This window comes from Prunus mume, linkage group LG7, assembly GCF_029339155.1.
Source record: "Prunus mume cultivar Tortuosa linkage group LG7, ASM2933915v1, whole genome shotgun sequence".
Classification (NCBI taxonomy): Eukaryota; Viridiplantae; Streptophyta; class Magnoliopsida; order Rosales; family Rosaceae; genus Prunus; species Prunus mume.
This window is the reverse complement of record NC_142704.1, coordinates 3,808,399-3,823,895: the sequence shown is the minus strand read 5'-3', so window position 1 is coordinate 3,823,895 and position 15,497 is coordinate 3,808,399. Positions and strand designations below refer to the sequence as shown.

The window sequence follows — 15,497 nt, the reverse complement described above, 5'->3', positions numbered from 1 at the left end:
AAAGAAAAGTTCTTGCCTACCAGTATATATAGTATTTATATCTTCTTGGTATGGAATTTTCACAAGAATGAAATCCATGTAAACGGCTTGCAGATTTTCGGAAGTTCAATTTTCATTATAGAAATATGTATATATGTTTCAAACGGCTTATAAATCAAGTGATTAGAAGGATCGGCCTCTACCACCGAGATCCTATGTTTAAGAGTGTAGTCAATATGTCTAGGGCTAGTTGTGGTCGCAGTCACTTTCCCACTTGGCTCTGGGCCTGACTCAATTATTTTGACAAGGGTCATAGTGGTGGGCAAGGCCAACGACAATGTGAGAATGTCCTTGTTTTCATGGGCCAGTACAGCAAGAGGATGTCTTTCTCAAACATCTGAGAGTTTATTTACATTACGTTCTCTCTCTTTCTGTTTAATGAGTACTCTCAACTTTATGGTTAGCAAATACATAAAATATAACGGATACCCAATAATTTTATTGTTGTTTTTAATGTGGAGGTTTCTCATTAGCTTATATCTTCTATTTAATGAAACTCGATAACGACAACAACAACAAAAAAAGGACGCAATGACCAGCAAATTGTGTAATTGGGTGGAGGAGATGGTAGAAAAGTTAGCAGTGGGCCAGACTAGAGTGTCAAAGAGAGAGCGCATGCAGCTCCCTAAACCAAACGGCAAGGCCAGCCGACGAGAACCAATGAATGCAAGGTCTCTTTTACGATGCTGACCTTATATGGATGAAAGACAGGCTTTCTTCCAAATTAGTAAAACAAAACGGTGGTCCACTGGTTCCTAATGACTACTACTGACACTACCATTGAAAATTTGAAAGTAATTGGTATTGCTAACTGAAATATATATATATATATTTTACCAAAAAAATATATATATATATATATAAAAGAGAGTGACGCAGCATGACAAATAAGTTGCTAAAATCTTATTTTAGAACGTGAAACTCTAGATTTCATCAAGAATATATGAGGAAATCTTAAGGTTCATTTGATAAATTAGAATAACAAAACATAATTCTAGCCACGGGTAAAATATATTTAAAGATTTTCTATTTAAACCTCACACTTCTCTTAGTTCACCCTTGATGAGAGTCTCAAATTACATCTTTTTACTATTATTTTGGAGACTTTATAATATAATTTCACTTGTTGTTACATTTTATTCTCACCAACTGGATTTATGAAGTTTCTATATTAATTTGGTGAACTTACTAGGTGAATTTATCTTTTGTAGGAAGTTGGAAAGCCAAAAAATGAAGACATACATTTGTCCAAGTTCAAGCTAGGTGTGAAGAGAATTGCTGGCATATTTAATTGAAGAATTGATTGTAGGATTATTGTGATTATAAAGAGAAGTAAAGAGTGAGAAGAGAAGACAAAACTGTTGAAGCTAAAAAGCCTATTTCATGTCCTTCATAGCCATTTAACGCCCACTTACCTCACCGTTATTTCTTTTCCACTAACTCTTCACCATCAACACATGTTTAATCCAATTAATCCCTCAATTAAACCCTTCATCACCCACCACGAATGTATTAACTTCTCACTCACCTCATTGACTACTATAAATCACTCATCAACTTATTTGGCAAGGGGACCCCTACGACATTTCTTTATCCATTTAGTTTATGTTTTCCTTTGTAATGAGTTGCTAGAACTCTAGCTAAGGCTAAAGGGAATGTTCTTTGAGTAAGTTTGTGAATTGTTCTTTAATCCAATATACGGTATGAATTGCTAAATTCTTTTATTTTTGGTTGTTTAATATTTTCATATGCTTTTATTTTGATTGATGTTAAGTGCTATTATCTTTTCATGAGTTCAATTATATTTTTCTCATTGTTAAGAACTAACTTGGCATGATTTTAAATTAAAACAGTAGATATTAAGCAACTCCTTTTTCTGAACAATCATTAATAAAAGATTACTTTGAAAAATTAAATTGGTTTTAATTTCTTTATCTTCCGGTTAAAGTTTCTCAATGATGATTTTAATCGAGTTATAATTTGGATTAAAGAACATGAAACATATTTTGTTTAAAGAATTGAACCTTGATGCCTTAGCATTTCCATTATTGATATTTCATTTTTAAACTCAATTTTCCACAACAATCAAATCAAATTACTTTTCCATTTTGCTTGTCACTTTTATTGTGGTACGTTTAATTATTTCTTTGTGTATAGATATTTGTCTACCTGCTCCTTGAGGATAAGATACTTGGACTTCCAAAATTATTACTACGCGTGACTACTTGCACTTGGGTAGACGCAACAACCCCATGTTATAAGTTCACCTCAACTTTTAATTTAAATTTTCACAATTTCTAAGAAAACCCCACTATCTTCTCAAACTACCCTTAAATACACCCCAAGCTGAAAAAAAATAAGAAATAAAAGAAATTTTCTATTAAAACCCCACAAGCTACCCTTAGAGGAGGAAGTACGTTATGCGCATGAGAAATAGTAAGTAATTAAATTAGTTTTTTGTAAATACACATGGGATTAAGAGGTTGCACAGGGAAGTTTCATATTTCATGAAATATGAAACACGCAATGGTGTAAGTAGCCGCTAAGTTGATCAAGTCTCCTGACCAAATGGGTCAAATTGTTAAACGAATTTGATAGACACTTGATTTGTTGAAAATGTTAATTTATAGATTGGAAATTTTTGTGTGCATAATATGTGATTCTTATTTGATTTCTATCTCCGAATGCCATCTAGAATTTTCAAACATTGAAACACTATGTACTGAAGCTTTAGGCACTTTGGGTTGATTCATTGTTTCACTTCTTCTAGCTCAATTGTACCTAAAAAATGGATATATATATATATATATATATATATATACCATAGGAGATAAACATGGAAGAAGGTGTAACCTAATAAAACTTTATAAAAGTTTACAAAACCCAATAGGTCGGATGAAAATGTTAAGTATTAAGTTGGATGACCTTTTTGGTCTTTTTACACAATAATAAAACTTACAGCTTAGTGATTTAAGTATTGGGGTGAACAAAGAGAAGTGCGAGGTTTAAATAGAAAATCTCATAGGTTTAATACTCCTAGAAACTATAGGAATAAACAAGGGGATTAAAATAGGAAAATAACAAAGTTTCCAAAAACTTTAAAAACTTTAAAATTGGATTTCGGGCTACTAAACAATCTTGGATACCCAAAAAAGCCCATACATCATGGCAAAGCGATGAGTTTTACTTATGACGCCATTCTCTTAAAATTGATCGATCATGGGCTAGATTTTGAGCTTGGGGCCCAAATCTGCAATTTGCCTTTGCACGCACGTCGCTTTAGCTCCTCTTCAATTGCTTCAGTCATTTGTTCTACATCAGTCTCTTCCACTTCCAAAGAACTCGACCCCGAGTTATCATCATAATAAATTGACTCATAATCGTGGAACTCATGTAGATCAGCAACATTGAAAGTGCTCGATATGCTCATTGAATAACGAAGATCCACAACATAGGCATTGTCGTTCAACTTCTTCAAAACTATGTAAGGGCCATATTTCTGAGGTTTCAGTTTGTTGTAGGTACCAATTGGGAAACGTTCTCTCCTTAAGTAAACCATCAAGGAGTCTCATTCGTGGAACAACTTCACACAGCGGCGCTTGTCAGTGGTGACCTTAAATTTGGCTTTCGTCCTCTCTAGCTTTTCCTTCACTTCTTCCCTCATAGTATGAACCTGTTCAGCCATATTTTTAGTAGCTACACTAGTCTTCTGGGCCATTGGAACTTGACCAGGTCAACCACATGCCTAGGCACCGAAGTGTAAACAATAGCAAATGGTTCAATTTTCATTATAGAAAGATGTATATATGTTGCAAACAGCTTATAGATCAAGTAATTAGGAGGATTGGCCTCTGCCACAAAGATCCTATGTTTAAGAGTGTAATCAATATGTCTAGGGCTAGTTGTGGTCGCAGTCACATTCGCACTTGGCTCTGGGCCTGACTCAATTATTTCGACAAGGGTCATGGTGATGGGCAGGGCCAACGACAATGTGAGGATGTCCTTGCTTTCATGGGCCAGTATAGCAATCGGATATGTCTTTCTCAAACATCTGAGAATTTATTTACGTTACGTTCTCTTTCTCTCTCTATGTTCAATGAGTACTCTCGACCTTATGCTTAGCAAATACATAAAATATAACGGGTAACCAATGATTTTATCTTTGTGTTTCATGTAGAGGTTTCTCATTAGTTGAATTCATTTTTTTGGGTTCCCTTTGATGTAACTAGCTTCCGTCTTCTATTGCTGCCTCTGATAAGCTCTACATTCCCCCAAGCAAAGGCAGCCAAGTTGACAATGGTAGCCATTGTTAGGATCGCAAACAAGGGTGATGAGAGTCCAAACTCAATGCTTTATTGTTTGTATCTTTCGCTTTGGTCCTCGTCAAGGACTTTGCTTGTCACATTGAACCCATGCGAGGAAATGCCTAAGGATTTAAGAGAGAACTCAATAGTTCCCAACAAGGCAATGCCTAAGGATTTAAGAGAGAACTCAATGGTTCCCAACAAGAAGCTTGAAAGTCCCCTAATCATCCACATCCTTTGGACATTCCACCACCTATGGAATGTTCCTCCAACTAACACAAAATCTAGGAGATCTTGACCGTAGGTTCCAATACAAAGATACACATACAAGAGAAACCATGGATTTGAAACCTGCCCGAATAAATATTACGTATCGACTGTCTGACAATAGAATCTTTCACATTTATCTAGAAGAAGAAATTGAGAAGGGTAAATGTACATTACCTTTGGAAATATAGTGAATCCATTTAGCAGAGCTAGTTGGGGGAGGAAGGCGTATGTGGTGATTGGAATGGACCAAATGGGCCAAAATGCATAGTGAGCATAAGCAAGGCCCATGAAAGGGCCCACGGCCCGAGTGCCATGTGTAATTGGACTATGCTTGGAGAAAGCCACCTCAAGGTCCCCTATGGACCACCTTTTGTTTTGATTCAACACATCAACAAGGTTCATTGGAGCATTCCCATAAAATGCTGCCCTATCTGGATGGCAGAATATAGGCTTCCATCCCTCACAATGCATTTGATAACCAATGAAGAAATCCTCCACAAGTGAGCCATATCTTACACAAATCTACACAATTTACACAATTTTTTTTACAAAGCGATATTTTAACAATTGTAATGTAAGGAGAGAGGGATCGAACTCGGGTGCAAGGAGACCGACACATTACCCGACCAATTGGCCTAACTCACAACTGCATCAATTTTCAAATTTAAAATAAATAAATAAATGAGAAGTTTAAAAGAGTAATTACATATTTGGCTGAATTACCTTTAAGCCCCAAGTGGTATTCTTCTCATCATAGTTGCAATCGGCAACATGGTGAGCCAATTCCAAAATCTTTTGAGACTGAATGGGTTTGTCCACAACATTTTGACCAAGTTGGGGCATTTCAGGAAGTAAAAGATGTGAGGGGCCGCCGAAGAAAACCCTTCTAGAGAAAAAGCACCTTGTTCCTAAATAATTTGGTCCCAATAGCCCGTCCATTCTGAAAGGGTTAATTTTGTACAAACTTTTGTGCTCACAAGCATATACGTCCTTCTTGTTGATGACATGAAAACGTTGAGAAAACTGCAGAAACCCTAATTTGGATCGAAATTTGGGGTCCAATAAGTAACATAGGGCACGATGGGGTGTTTGAGGGTCATTAGAGTAGGTATCACAGTCCAGAGTCAAGATTGTTGGAGCATTGGTCATGGTGGCTGAAACTCGAAGCTTTTTGTTACACCACGCCAATGCATAAATGAATGAAATTAATTAATAAAGAGATGTTTGAATGAGAAAAATAAGTACGTAGGAAAGCTTACAAGGGCATTAAGGGCACCAGTTTTAAAATGGTGGGGTGATTTCCCGCGTTTTTCTCCCGACACGTATATTAGGTTTGGCATCGAATGTTCTGTGATGTCCTTGTCCTTGCTATTGTCCAAAAGAATCTGCTCAATCATATTACACACAGATACGCATATACATTAGATTTGAACTCGGATCATCTTTAACAGGGGCACAGATCCAGCCATGTTTGGATAGGGTTATAGCCGAACTGAAATTTGGGAAATGTCTATCTTATTTTTGAATCCTAGGCGTATAACCATGACAAATTGTCTAGTAAGATTATTGCGTGATTAATTCCTCATTAGAAATTATTACTGTTGCTTTGAGGTAACCTTTGTTTATTTTTTAATGATTACGGAAAGGGGAGATAGAGAATCAAAGTAGTCTAATCATATCATCATAAAAGTGAGAATAAAGAGCTTCACCACTTGAGTTAGAAAAATACCTGTATGACAGTGGGATGATCTTGTCGGGTAAACTCATCCGTCCATTTCCTAAAAGCTTGAACTTTCCCCTTCTCCAGTTATACGTTCATGCCCAACTTTGCCTCTCTCAATTACATTCTATACCCTTACTTTCAGGCCTTGATATATAACCTATGCCATGCATGATTCAGAAAAAAATGTAGTTAATTAATCTAATGGTTTGCTCCATAAATCTAATCATTCTATGAAACAAGGAAGTTTCCCATCTTAAGAGTCCCATTTGGCCTGTCTACTTGCCTTCTCTCTCTCTCATTGTATATTCTCCAAAGGTTTTTTTTTTGGTACAAGAGGGAGGTGGTTTACACAAATATTCATTGAATGTCTAGGGTTTTCGAACCTTTACACAAATGTTCTCATATGGACACACTGTGCCATGGTTCACATTTACAGTTTAACAACATAAGCATATATATATATATATATATATATATTAAGGAAATTGATATATGGTACCATACTATGTGTAGCTATTACCTTGATCTTCTCAGCCTCAGCAAACGGAGAATGATCCATTGCAAAATAAGCTTCTAGGTTGCACTCCACTATCTTGTCCTTTCTACAAAAAGTCAGCGTGCCTTGCAAACTTGGAAGCCTCCATGAAAGCAAAAAGTCGGTGAGCCGCCATCGTCGAAACATACATTGACACCTTATCGGTCAGGTAATCATAAGCCATGACCGATAAGGCCATATTCACCACGTTCATTGGCGGCTCCTTATGCGGATCGCGGTGCATATGAACACGTCCAGTCTTTGGAAAGTCCGATTCTTCCACTACCTTTTTAAGGTTTTCTAGGAATTCGATTCGATGTATTGTGTTGATGCTCTTTTTCAGAGACGGTCAACTTAGGAAAAAGGGTTTGGGCTAGCCTGCAAAAGACAAAATAGGAGAAGCGATCGTTAAGCCGGACACGGTGTGGTGCCGGCGAAAGCTCTCCGATGCTTAAGTCAACTAAGAATGGTAACTTTAGCAGAGTAACGGTAAAAGGTAAGAAAGTAGTTACCCTTTTTACTAGGGTATTATTCCCTTTTATAGGGAAGTGAAAGTGGGAGGTTTGTGTAGATTTTCAATGTGGGACTTTGTGCAAGTCGTTGCGGTGGTGACACGTGTCATGGAGAGTAATTTTGGCAATTTGGGAACTTCGGCATCGGGAACTTCGGCAGGTGCTTGGCACCTCGGAAGAATGTCTTCCTTCGGCATTGAAGAAGGCGTGTGTGCCTTTGGTGCTAGTCGTTTTGAGGCTGGATATGCTCGGTTGATTATGGTGTAAACAGTAGTCCCCCAGGTTCGCGGTCAAGAAGTAACTTCTAGGTTGGGAACTTGTGAGTTTTTGTGTAATCATGACCGAGCATTCCAAGTTCAGTGGGAGTCGTAGGGCATTCCCTAGTCTCCCAAGTTGGCAAGCTAGAAGTTGCGGCAAGACTTGGTATTTATGTAAGCTTCTATGACTATTTGGTAGCTGGGTACCTGAGTGTTTGGCATGGAAGCCGGGTTGAGGCTCTATGGAGCTGGGTTGGAAGGGGTTGGGGCCTTGAATGATGAGCCCTTATTCTTTCTACACAATGCCTGCCGCTCGACAGGCTCCCAATATATATATATATATATATTTTTTGAAGCCTTGGGCCTTTGAAATTAGTGCTTCAGCAAGGGAGTAGCTTGTGGGCCTCCAGGTGTTAGATCTGGTCGTGACCATGCCTTGACTTTGGTAGGCAAGGGGATGGGCCTTTTTTGTTTCGGCAGAGTGATGGCTGGTCCACCTCTGGGCCTAGGCAAGGTCCTCTTTGTTTCAGCAAGGTGGCTGGTCTGGTGTTGGGCTTTAAGCAAGGCCTTATGGTTTAGAATTTAGTGAGGGGGGGATAAATAAGTTCCCACAATGCTTGTCGTTCGGAAACATGAGCTACACTCCACTTTTCACAACTTCGGCGGGTTCTTGCTTTCGAGTCTAGGCCTTTGGAGCTAGGCCTTGGCAAGGTCCAAGGAGGATTATTCGAGGCTTGGCTCTCTTCTTAACATAATTGCCCGATCGGCGAGTCAGTAAAATATTTCGTGAGTCTTCGTGTAGGGAAGGTGACTGGGATTGTGATTCGTAAGCCTCTATTCAATTTCACCGGCTCAGTACCTTGGGGCTGAGCTCTGGAAGTTTCGACAAAGTGCAGGCGGGTTAAGCAGTTTATAGTCTTGTAATCCCTTTTGGATCTGCCCTTACAGTTCGCCAATGGTCTTTGTGAGAAGGGTGCCTAATCTCGAGCTAGGCTTCTATCTTGGAGTCTTTGCGATTGGCAAGTAAGAAGAAATTTGGAGCTGAACTTTGGTAAGGATAGGCTATCTGAGCTAGGCTACTCAGAAGATTTAGTGGTGGGCATTTGGGTGTCTTGAGCACCTTGGTTGAGCTGGGCTTTTGTGAAGGTTCGTGGGTTGGCCTTGGAGAGGTAGGAACTTTGGTTGCTTCCATTTCTTCCACATGCTCCTTGCCGTTCGACAAGGAGAATATTCTAAGAATTTTTTGTTTTGTTTTTGTTTGAAGCCTCACGTTTTGCAGTGTGACAGTCGTGAGCTCCGGATTGTGGTTTGGGTATCTCAAGGAATTGGAAGTGGGTTAAGCACGTTGGGTCGTGGTCTTGGACGTCATGATTTTCCCAAGTGGTGAAATTGGAGCCTGTTTTCATGATTTAGCAGCTTGGTGTGGGCATTCCTTGACAGAAAAGTGATCAAGGACCTGCGTAGCAAGATCTGAGCACCCAGTGTTTCACACCCTTGCCATTCGACAAGGGGTCATTTTAATTTGGGCCGAATAAAGCACAGGGAATCTAAGCAAGAGGCCTAGCTTGGGTGGCACAGTGTCGGGTCCTTGTGAGATATCTCGTGCCCTCCCTTCACTTGTTTTGGTGAGAGAATTTGGTAGGCGGTGAGGATCTTGCTAGTATCGTTCATGACCTTCATCCAATTCGCTTGGACTTTGCGTTCGGCAACCTTGGCAACAGTGAGCACATCCTTGGCTTCATTGTTTGATAAGGGTGTCTGATCATTTTTGTTAGGCGTAGGCTTATGTTCGGTGGGTAGGTGCACTGGAGTTAGGCTCAAGGTAGTGACCCGAGCCTTGACGTTGGTGAGTTTTGCTATGTCGGCAAGGCTGACTTTGTGTTGACTTGGGCTTAGTAGCCTTCAGTGAAGACATCCTTACGAACCCATTTTTGTTGTCCACGGGGCCTGCCGTTCGACAGGGCCCTTTGCTTTTGTTTGTTTTGTTGAGCCTCCATTTTTCTTATTTTTGGTAGAGTTGGGCCACGAATTTAGAGTTGGGCTTTGCTTTGACAAGGTTGAGGACTTGGCGCTGGTTCGGAATTGGGCTTAGGCAACTTTCCACCAAGGCACCGTGGGTTTGGGTCCCTTGTGAGTTCACCGGTTTGTGAGCACAGCGTCAACACCCTTGGGACTAGGCTTGCATTGGCAAGGAGGGCTTGGAGCTGGGCCATTCGGTTGAGGTAAGAATTGTTTGAGGCTTCCACTTGTTTTTGCACGGGCCTTGCCGTTCGGCAAGGTCCCTCTAATTTCCCATCTCGATTTTTATTTTATTTTATTTTGTGTGAATAACCTGAAATTTGAATTTCAAATTGTTGTAGGCACAAGGGATTTGGGAGGGAAGGTGAAAGGGTGTTAGGGTTTCTTGTGTACCCTTGGGACTTTATAAATAGGGGCTTAGGGTCACGAAGGCATCATACCTGGAGGATTTGAGAGAAATTTCCTGAAAGTGAGAAGGAGAAAAAAAGATTTTCGGCGAAATACCTCGTGGTGGTGGTGTGGCCAAGGTGACTTCCGGGGACTCTCCGTGGTGGTGCAAACAAGGTTAGACCTCATTTCTCTTGAACTTTTGAATTGAAATCCTGCTTTTGGTATGAACATGTTGAAGATTAGGATGAACACCTTGAATATGAGTATGAACATGATGAACACCTTAAACATTGGTATGAACTTGTGGAATGTCTGCATCTATATCCAAAAGCATGTATATGCCATCCAGTTTTGTGTTCTTATGTTTGGATCCTCCTTGCATGTGCATTAGTTCCTTTTCTTGTTTCTGCATGTTATAGATGTCGAAAGTTCTGATAAAGAAAGTCCTAACCCCCCTACCTTTGGTGGGGATGATACTGTGAGTGAAGAGGCCAGTGAATATGTTTGTTTTGAAGATGAGAGTTGCCAGACAGAGAGTTTGGTAGAAAGGCTTGTAGAAGCTAGGATGGTAATTCATGAGGGTGAGATGGCTGGGCCATCAGTAGAGTCTCGGTCAGAGGCATATAGGGAGATGCAGAAGAATTATAAAGTGTTAGAGGCCATAGTTGATCGGGTTTTGGCTATACCTCATTCACCAGAGGTGGGCTCAAGCAACCAGGCATCACCATCAGGGTGCATGGGTGTAGCCATGGCCGGCTTGAGGAGTGGACATTCGAGTTGGTGTCCTTTTCGTGAAGCGGAATACACTTACAAAAGTAAAGTTGACTGAGCTTCATGCAAATTATAGTGTTCCCAACTATGTGGGCTTGAGATTACCCAGTGATGCGGATGTAGTGAGATATTCCCCGGAGGGTTCGGTAATGATCTTCACAGATATGTACCAACATGGCCTCAAACTACCATTGCATCCTTGGGTGCAGTTGATGTTGGCCAAGTTGGGGTATGCGCCGGGGCAGTGTAATCCCAACTTTTGGCTTCTTCTTCATGGGATGTATATAGCTTGGTGGTTGGTTGGGTTGGGAGAGCTGACATTTGAGCAGTTTATGTATCTCTACTCGATCTCCAAGCAACATGGAAGTTTTGGCTGGGTACAAGCCAATTGCCGAAAGCAAAAGAGAAAGGTTACTTTATTGGCCACAAGCCCTCTACTCAGAAGTCTTGAAGAAACAGATGGTGTTTGGCCTACGGTGATTGAGAGCATCCTCTAGGGAAGACCGTCTCCAGACACATTCCAACCCACTTCCAGTCTATAGGTCCTTAGCCTCATCCTTTAAGACTGGTTGTTTTGTAGTGTTTTTACTTGTTTGGGCTCTTGGGTCTCTATTTTTGCTTTTGTAAGAGTAAATAGCTGAGTTGTATCTAATCTTTGGTGCCGGTTCAGTGAAGTGAGGGCCGATCTCTAAGGAGCAAGAAAAGGAAGTTGAGAAAGTGAGATCACTATTGTCGAAGACCGAGCGCGAGTGCAAAAATCTAGTCACCTAGAAGAATTTGTTTGAGTCCGGCCTTTTGCAAAGGAGTAAATACTTAGATCCCCTTTGTTGTTTGTCTTCCGATTCTCGTTTTGTAGTTGTGACTAACTTAATCTTTTGATGTACAGTGGCAAGTATCATAAAGGGAAACACAAAGGTTGCCGTGGATCTGGATGATGTCGAGATGCGAAAGCGGCTTAGGAGTCTCGGGCGAGATGGATGGGAAGGGGTTGCCATGCAGCGGGGAAGCGTCCTAGAGATGATGATGAAGGTCGGGTTGCGAGGTCCTCGGAAAGAAAAGGCGCTGGAGAAAGCTCACCGAGTGTGATGGGAGCAGGGCGAGGCTTCCTCCCTTTAACCCTCGAGCGCCCGAAGCTCCCCCCGATATAGAGGGCGTTTATGCCAAGCGGTGGAAGATGGACTTGCAAGGCTGCGTCGGCGAAGAAGAAGGTGAACTGGCCATGCATCGGCAGGAGGTTCCTTTGGTGAGCGTCTTCTGGAAGGCGTGAAGTGTGACCCGAGGTTACGGTGAGGACACCGACTACTTCCTATGCAAATTGGGCTCAGAAGACGTTTTTGACCCATGCCTATATAAGTTGTCCTGCTTTATGAATTTGTTTTAAGCATTCTAGGGTGTCTTTAACTGGATAATGCCTCGTGTTACAGGCCTATGGCGAGATGTATGTGAACATGGTCAAGGCAGATAAGGAGATCCAGAGATTGAAGAGGCGCAACGAGATGGCCAAGGACAAGATAGCGGAGGCGCAAGATGCCATCCGAGAGAATAACGCCCTACAATTGCATAAAGCGGCTCTGGCGAGAGGTGGAGGCTGAAGTGGTCGAAGGCGAGGAGGTGGCTCTGCTGGGCGGTAGAGCAAAAGAAGGCCGAAGAGATAGTTGTTGCCAGAGCCAGCGATCGAGTCGTTTTAGGGTTGGATGGTGAGGAGTTACATCATGGATCGGATGATGGCTATGCAGCGCGTTGGGAGCAGAGGTTGGGAGGTTCAACCCTTCGGTAGAGATTAACTTTGATATTAGTGGCGAGCCTCCTTCACCTAGTCCTAGCGATGCGCTCCAAAGCCGCCACTACGGATGCCCTTTCCACCGAGTCTTGAAAGTGTTGCTTTCTTTATATACTGCAGTTTGTTTATGTAGAACACTTTATATTTATTTATATTACGTATGAACATATTGCTTCGCTTGGGGCAAGGTTATTTTAATTTGCTATGATATTAGACTTGTTGTAATTTGATATCAATTGTGCTAGCAAAATGATAATCATGTGATTGATAAGAAGTAGCCAAAGTCAGGCGTTTCATTAAGTAGGTGCCAAAAGGCAGACGATACAGAGTCATGGCTCAAAACCAAAGTATAAGAAAACGTAATGTCCTAGGGTCTAGGTATGTGTACTTATAGAAGTACTTGAGATGATCAGCGTTCCAAGGATGTGGCAAGGTCTTACCCTTGGGATCGCGAAGCTGATATGTGTCGGTCGGCAGACTTTGATAACCTCATAAGGACCTTCCCATGTAGGGCCTAAGGTACCTTCAGTAGGATTCTTGGTGGCCAAGGAAACCTTGCGCATGGGGCTTGACTCGGGAGTCGTAGTACCTAGCGATGCGCTGTTTGTACTGCGACATTGCGCATGTTGGATTGGTCACGAAGCTCGTCAATGAAGTCGAGGTTCAGGGTTAGCTGCTAGCCATTGGCTTCGACCTCATAAGTGGAGGTTCGGTATGTAGGCTGGCCAATCTCCACTTGTGTCACGGCTTCAGTACCAAAGGAAAGAGATAACGGTGTTTCTCCTGTTGAAGTATGGAAGGTGATGCGGTAGGACCAGAGAACTTCTATTAGTAGCTCTGGCCAGCAACCTTTAACTTTGTCAAGCTTGGTCTTTAGAGTTTTCTTGATGATCTTGTTCTGAGCTTCCACCTGGCCATTAGGCTGAGGATGGGTGGGGAGGCGAAGCAAAGACGTATCTTGAGGTTGGAACAAAATTGTTTGAACTTAGCATTGTCAAATTGCCGCCCATTATCTGTGACTATGGTGTTGGGGATGCCGGAGCGACATACGATGTTTTGCCAAACAAAAGTTTTCAATGCGGGCTGCAGTGATGGTGGCTAAGGCCTCGGCTTCAGCCACTTGGTGAAATAGTCTACAGCCACAACTGCATACTTGACTTGACCCTTTCCCTCAAGCATAGGTCCAATGAGGTCAAGTCCCCATTGGGCAAATGGCCAAGGGTTGACTATGGCTGTCAATGGTTTAGCTGGAAGTTGTGGGATGTTGGCAAATCACTGACACTTTTCGCACTTCTAGGTGAAGGCATGCACATCCGTATGAAGTAACGGTCAAAAGTATCCATGCCGAATGGCTTTATGTGCTAAGGAGCGAATGCCTGAGTGGTTGCCGCAGATGCACTCATGAATCTCCCTTATGACATAAGTACCTTCCTCTGGGGTCAGGCACCGAAGGTAGGAGAAGCTAAAGCTGCGCTTGTATAGGGCGCCATTGATAATCAAGTATCGAGCGGAGCGATGGCGAACACGCCGCGCGGGATCGTGAGTAGTGTCGGTTACGCAGAATTGAGTGATAGGGTCCATCCATGTAGGGCTGTGATCGATGACACAGATGAGTGGTGCCGGTGTGCTGGGATGGTCCAAGAACTCGATGTGGATGTTGCGACCTATGCTTTGCTCCAAGGTTGAGGCTAGCCTTGGCATCAGCATGGCTGCTCTTAGAGCGTGGCACTGGCTTATAAGATGAGCGTCCAAAGTTCCAAGCAAGTGGCGGGTATGTTAGAGGTACACTATCATGGAGATGTCTTTGGTCGTGAAGTCCTGGTTGACTTGATGGACAATGAGCTAAGTCGCTGAATATCTGAATTTGCTTAGCTTCTATCTCATTGGCTAGCCAAAGGCCAGCTAAGAGGGCTTCATATTCAGCCTCATTGTTGGGGCGTGGAATTTGAAGCGGATGGCATACTCGAGGACAACCTTTGGGGAGATAAGAACGAGGATGGCCCCATATCATTGGGCATTAGATGAGCCGTCCACGTATAAGGTCCACAAGGGCTGGGTCAGGTCGAGGTTGCCATTGTTGGCGGACGTGGGTGGCTCGAAGAAACTCTGGTTGGTTATGACTGGGTAGAGTCAAAGCTTGGGGATCTGTGAATTCTTATATAAAGTCAACATGACTTGGCCCTTTGAAGGTAGGCGGGGTTTGTAGTGGATATCAAATTCACCAAGTTCGATGGCCCACTTAACCAACCTCTCGAAGTCTACAGCCACGGAACACTTATCTGGCGGTTGGTTGGTTAAGAAATGGATTGTGTGAGCTTGAAAGTATGGTGGAGGCATCTGGCGAGACTACGATCAAGCAAGTTTCTCAATGTCTAGGTGCGAACCTCCGCATCTTGCAATCCTTTGCTCACATAGTGCCGGATGCTCGGCACATTCGTGTAGTCGAATGAGCAGCGAGCTAACCGCTGTGGCCGAGCAGAGATGTAGATGGTGAGGGCGTCCTCAAACTCAGGAGTTGTGATAAAGGGGCTCGGCTCATATGCCTTAGGCTCGCGAAACTGGTCACTGTCGGCGATCCGGTAATCGCCTTTGCTACCCTTAAGTGCCTTGAAGAATGGGCGCAACAATCAGTAGCCTTAGAGATAATTCAGTCGGTGCGACCGCCCGGTGAGGCTCTGAATGTCCTTGACTGTCTTAGGTATCGTCATGTCTAAGATGGCCTGAATCTTCTCCAGGTTAGCCTCAATACCCTTTTGGCTAATCATGAAGCCAAGGAATTCGCCGGAAGCCACCCCAAATGCACACTTAGTGGGGTTGAGCCACATCATATACTGCTTCAAAATGGTGAACATGGTAGAGAGGTTGGGGATGTGCTGGTCGGTAGTGCGACTCTTGAC

At 42.5% G+C, this 15,497-nt stretch overlaps 1 pseudogene across 1 annotated transcript; it reads right to left on the bottom strand.

Annotated features, from left to right (window-relative positions):
• Positions 1 to 4,684: 4,684 nt before the first annotated feature.
• On the bottom strand, positions 4,685 to 7,220 carry LOC103337792 (cellulose synthase-like protein G3; annotated as a pseudogene). Its single transcript, XR_016122265.1, has 5 exons — positions 6,857 to 7,220; positions 6,343 to 6,493; positions 5,873 to 5,998; positions 5,337 to 5,780; positions 4,685 to 5,135 (listed from the first exon to the last, which is right to left on the bottom strand). The product of XR_016122265.1 is annotated as a cellulose synthase-like protein G3 (transcript).
• Between the last annotated feature and the right edge of the window lie 8,277 nt (positions 7,221 to 15,497).